At 39.9% G+C, this 6,000-nt stretch overlaps 1 long non-coding RNA gene across 1 annotated transcript; it reads left to right on the forward strand.

Moving 5' to 3' along the window:
- Positions 1 to 3,664: 3,664 nt before the first annotated feature.
- LOC131880498 (uncharacterized) lies at positions 3,665 to 5,428 on the forward strand. Its single transcript, XR_009373269.1, has 3 exons — positions 3,665 to 3,981; positions 4,230 to 4,375; positions 4,703 to 5,428. It is a non-coding gene; the product is annotated as an uncharacterized LOC131880498 (long non-coding RNA).
- The last annotated feature ends 572 nt before the right edge of the window (positions 5,429 to 6,000 follow it).

Here is a 6,000-nt window from a genome sequence, read left to right on the forward strand (position 1 = left end):
TTACGTTGGTTTACTGATCTTATACTAAAATTCAAATTAATTTTTCTTATGATGCAATTTTATTGATAGAATATTCAAGGCCAAGAATTATCAAGTGATACATTTAGCTACTTTAAAACGAGTCTATGAAGGTTATAATATATCAGTCAAACTTGTTCATTTTTCTCACTTGTATAATGTTTCGAGACTTTATTTGCCATTTTTGGGGCTCAAAAAGCTACTTCATTTGGCAGAAATTCCCAGTAAGAGCAAGAGAGTGCGTGAGGGTAAAAAAAAATTTAAAAAGGTAAAAAGGTTTTTAATTATTCGAGGAATGAGCAAGTACTACTAGCAGTCTTGACATAGGAACAACATTGCATCCAGTTTGTGGTGCAATTGTGTCGTTCGTTCACCTAAACTTCAGTTGAAACTTTCTAAAAACTCAAGACGGATTCAACAAGTCCGATGCACATTTTCCGTTGTGATTATCACACGTGGAACAAGTCCAATAACCAAGACTGGGCTTGGTGCGGACCCAAATTATTGGAGTTGTTGCACTTTTGGATGCCTCGACCTTCCAATTCACTCAATACACTCAGCACACATCAACCCAAACTCCAAGTTATTAGAATTAGTGATCAACTGAGTGCATGCGGTTTCCGAGAAGAACTAGCTTTAATTACTTTATTCATCACAGGGGGATGGGATGTGTGCCGAATAAGTTAGAAGGTGGTGGCAAATTATCATCAAACTTGAATGAATTTGACCTTCCACGAAGCGCCCACCGTGACTAATGAAGATGCAATGGTAATAGACGGAGAATGTCCGGGCCAAGGAAAAGGCAGCAACCAGTCGAATTGATCATGTTTATGTATGCATTCACAACATATTTGTTCGTACTGTGCAAATTCATTTTGCACTCTTCACAACAAAATTTGAAAGGTAATACGAGAGCTGAATCACCAAATACCTTGTTTATTTGTCATATAAACGTTCCGAAATCTTTGGACTGATACTCGTAAAAGGTCGAGAAAAACAACAGTTAGCTCACGGGACATCTGGTGAGTCATGAATAGTATGCAGTTGTTTTTGTTGTTGGTCGATCGATTTGCTTTGGGCGTGTACAACACGTTTTTTTCTTGCGTCCACCAAGAACGATAACAATTCGGCCTCAAACATTCTGCGTGTGTAAAGCAAATGATTTTCAATAGAGATGTGGTGGATTGACAATGGATCAATCGAAAAGCCGAAAAATTCATCGAAAGTAGAAAATTGTCTTTTGATCCATTTTTTGCCATCTTTACATCGTGAACAATATCTGAAATATTTATTCCCGGATAGGATTTTCGAGAAATTTTCGTTTCCTGGTTTTATGCTCACGCAGCTGAAGCTTTTTTTGGATTTTAGACACGTTCGGGGACGTTTTTAATCCTTAACAGGTCGAGCATTATTACGTTCGGACAAGCACACGAACAATCAAGCCTAGCACCCTTGGAAGCACATGACCTTTCTTGAAAACAAATATTTGACAGTGAAATTCAAATATAAGTGAAACTTGAACTGGCAGTCGCTAATCATGATTCAAATTATTCATGACAATAATGTTTGAAGGCCCGACAGAGGAGTCTTTGTGGTCATTGTAATCTTGTTATCGGGAGTGACTCTTTTGAGTTGAATCATCACACTACATATACAGTAGGAGCACCCCAGTCTGAGGCTAGCCAAGGATGCCAACAAAGGTGAATGAAATCACCACTACAATGCACCGCTTTAGCCAGTTTAGTAATTACTCGACTTTGGAATGTTGGGTTGGGCCTGAATTAAACCCCATGGGTTGATGTATCAAAGTCAGTGGAGAACGAGCTTGAAATGGGCCCTGAACTTCTTGCACAACAATCAGCCAATTTGACTTGGCTAGCCTCTCCCGCAAAGATATTTAAACATATTCGTACCATTTTCAATAATACGTAAAAAACATATCACAAAGTTAGCTCTAGGCTCTGTTCATCCCACGTAACCATGATTCAGCAATAACTCATTCAAGACCACCAAAGCAAAGCGGATCATCGTTCCCGCTCAACTCGACACTACAACGCCGTGAAAATGAGCACATGTCATCTCTTTAAGTACTGTCCCACTTTGTTCAAGCCATACGATAGAATGTGAAGATAATGCAGTAGATCTGGTCTGAACAAACCCTACCAAAAGAGGAATCGTATTAGGTCAACCAAAGTTCCTGGAAGTGACAGAGTTATGTATACGTAACGTATGTTGATGTTGGAACGTATTTGTACGGTCATCTACGGTATGTATCTCGCCCTGAATGGTTGAACTTAATCATCATCTCCAGCATGCAAATAGAACGAAAGACAGTTAAACCGTTCAAAAGTGGCGGCCGAAATGATCCAACCATAATCTCCAAAGCAAGGAAATGACAGCCAGGGACCATAGAGGTACACTTAAAAGGATTTCAATGATCGAAATTGAAGCCTCTCTGCTTTTACACGAGTCCTGGCAATTCGAATTGATTAGGAGGATAATAATGATGGTTGTACATAAAGGAAGAGTGGCAACACAGCTATTAGTTGATTTTTGTCAAAGAAGAGCGAGTTCAACCTCAAACTTGTGACGATAATCGCCTTTCAACGATTTGGTTCCGCGCTAAAACTAATCTTTCTAGACTTTATGTCTGCACGACAGACCTGTATTAACTAGTATCAGCAGACCAATTGCCTTCTTCATCGGCTTCTGACTAAGAATAGAAGATGGTGGGAAAGCTAGTGATCTGGTTGAAATAATAGGGTCACGAATTGAGGTTCACTTCTCAATCGTCATCCATCATGTTGCCAATATTGGCTGATAATTGAGTAAAGTTGAATCTTCTCAAACGTGAATGCTAAACTGAGACAATGGCCAATACCAAGGAAGAGGTTAAGCCACATTTTTGTGGAACAAGAATGTCAAAGGATATAACCATAAATACATTCATAAAACTTGACATTCCAAATCAATACAACCAATAAAAGATGGGCCAAACCAAGGCTTCTTTTTGCTCTACTTAGGATAAATTTAGGTGTGCGGTTACATTTTGAATGTCACCAGCGATGGTAGAAACGGGTTACGATCTCATTGGGTGGTTGGTGGGTGCCCTATGTCTTCATCTGCACACTGTGTACCATGCTACTTGCTATGCATGCCATTGAGATCATTCTGTTTGGGTTAGGGACCCCGAATTGTGTCAATTGAATGTCACGAATAAGGAAGTCAAACAAACGGAATGAGCCAACAAACCAAAAGTGCCAATGACCTTAAGTCAGCCTGTGAATCGTAGAACAACACTGAACCAATTTGACTTGGGGTCTCAATTTCATACACTACGAACCGAGTTCCGACAAGTTCACGAGGATTGAATCATCGAACTTCAAAGAGCGCCAATTTGGACCATTTTTTACCGAGCTGAGAACACCAGCATGCCCTGAAGATTTTCGATCGACCTTCAAAAAATTCCCGACACTATCAAAGCTTTGGCGAAACTGCCTCTTCATTATTGTACTTTATGCGAAAGTATTTTGAATTTATAAATATAAATATGCTATAAATGATATCATTGAATGGATAATCGCAATGAGCAAAATGGGCAATAAACAAAATAGTCAACTGGGGATGAATTCAGGGATCGTATGATAATAAGAGGAATATGAAAAAGGATAAGTACTACATAACCTACTATAACGAAATAGACATGAATATGTTTACAACAAGAAAGTTTCCGCTTGGTTCCCTTTTTCTGGTAATAATTTTGTTTGTGTAGTGTTTTTTTATATGATGCCTCAAGAGCATGATGTACGAATATAATTTTTGCTTTTTATGCTTCAGATTATACGATGATTCATGCCTAACAGTTCAAGTTTCTGCAACGATTGTGGCGCTGTCTGTTTAGCCTGTGGATGATCATTTTCAAAGTCCTCACTTTTCATGCCACACCAGAGCCAAAGCTCCGAGGTACTTTTGCCAGTGATCAACATGATTAATTAGGACAGTTCCATTTGGTTCAATGAACTAGGGTGGTGGGATATGTCGTCAAGAATGACGGATGTTCAATCTCAAGCACTAACCAAGCGCTAAGAGCATCATCATCATCTTTGGCAAAACTCAGCTCGGTTCCTCAAAAGCCAAAGCATTTGGTCTCTATGCTTGCCTTCTCTAAAATCGTTGTGTGGTGATAATCTTCGTCTTCATCTTCATTCCAGTGGAAGGAGATGACTTCGAAGAGGTGGCTACTTTTGCATTTACAGTTGGTTTCTGGGTAATTCAGAGCTGACATATCAAAGATGTATCGGATAAGTGGACATCTATGGGATCAAGCAGAGGCTTACTACCGATTGAGAGCACGAAGGTGAGTGGTCGCCTTGAAATTGGAAGCATCTCGACGAAAAGAGCTTGACTGATGATAAGAGTGACCAACCAATAGTTGCATGCACCTAACGGTCCCACCTTTGGGAGGGGTATTCCCTGAATTTATGACGCTATTCACCTCCTGATGATGCACTAGCATCGCTATCTCAATCGACATTGTCCTCCTACTTTTTTAAATATCAAAGTGAGCATCCCACAAAGGACTCACAACATAAAAATACGAATTCGCACATTCTCCCTCGTCAGCTGGAAAACGACCTACTGAACGTTTAAAGATGCATGTTTATTACGCTCTTTTTTGTTCCAGAGATCAATTGTTGTCCCGTTAGGTTCGACGACTTAATTATCGGACCTAAAGATACCGATAACGTGTCGCTGTTGCCACCGGAAACGGAATCGTAGTTGAACGCAGACCCATTTCCCTGTCTTTTTAAACAAATTCCAACCAATCTGCCACTGGCAAACCTGCTGAGAGCGTGGTTTATGTTCATTTGTCTGTCTTTTTACATGGCTCAAATCTGCTCAATCCATTGCAGCTCGTCACACATTTGACTCAATCCCAACTATGATCCCAACCTAAAAACTATATGATGCAAACCCCCGCAATAGAAAAGAAGCGTCAACAATCAAAATAAAGACTTGTTTGTAATCATTTCTGTGAATCACCAAACACTGCATCGAGAAGTCACCTCCTTGGTCGGCATAAAGAGAATATGTACTTCCTGGAGGCGTCAAGTTTCTTGGTTGCATGAAGATTGATCAAGCGCAATTGTTTTGCAATGAACCCATCATCATCATCATCATCAGGCTAGGTCGGAAGGAGTCAGATTCCGAATGAATTTAACATTCCACGGTCATGAGCACTGATCTGCACCTTCGAGGCGATTTGAGAGGGATGCATTGGATGATCACGACTTTCGTCATCTTACTTAATAAAGCTACTACTACTTGCATCTTCCTTGTTGTTAGGTACCGGACTACTACTTTGCTGTAAAGGATGTGCAAAACATGCAAATAGAATGCAATTTATCGTATTTTTGAACAGCTAATTTTTAGTTGGTTATTTCCACAATTACCGGACTGGGTGTGCCCCATTATCTCATTCAGACTCATTGATTCCATTTTGATTCGATTGAGTTAGTCTTGCGTCAACAACTGCACTTCGCTCACTGACGGAGATAGACGAGACAATTCCTCAAAATGAGAAATATGAAGCTCCGAGAAGTCATACCAAGACATCCTGTGTTAAAAGTGGCCATATGTTTTTCACTTAGTCAGACCACTCTTTCGCGGCAAACAGTTTAATGTTTTATTTTACACTGACTGAGCCATAGTTCAAATACAACTCGAAGTGGCTTCAATTTGATTTCGAATGGGCTGACCAGTTTTGTTTGTTTTGCTAAAAAATTCCAAAGCCAAATTTCGAAAAAGCAATTGGATCAATTGGATCATGTTGCTGCCGAAATTGCATACAAAGCTCGTTTTTATGCCCGTAATCTACATGACTGCATGGCGATGAATTCAAGAGTTTTGCACTTCTATCTGCATTTCTCAGACTGGAAGACTGGATTGAACTTTCTGTGCCGGTCAGGCTTGGATGATGAT

The sequence above is a fragment of the Tigriopus californicus genome, chromosome 1 (assembly GCF_007210705.1).
Source record: "Tigriopus californicus strain San Diego chromosome 1, Tcal_SD_v2.1, whole genome shotgun sequence".
In the NCBI taxonomy this organism is placed as follows: domain Eukaryota; kingdom Metazoa; phylum Arthropoda; class Copepoda; order Harpacticoida; family Harpacticidae; genus Tigriopus; species Tigriopus californicus.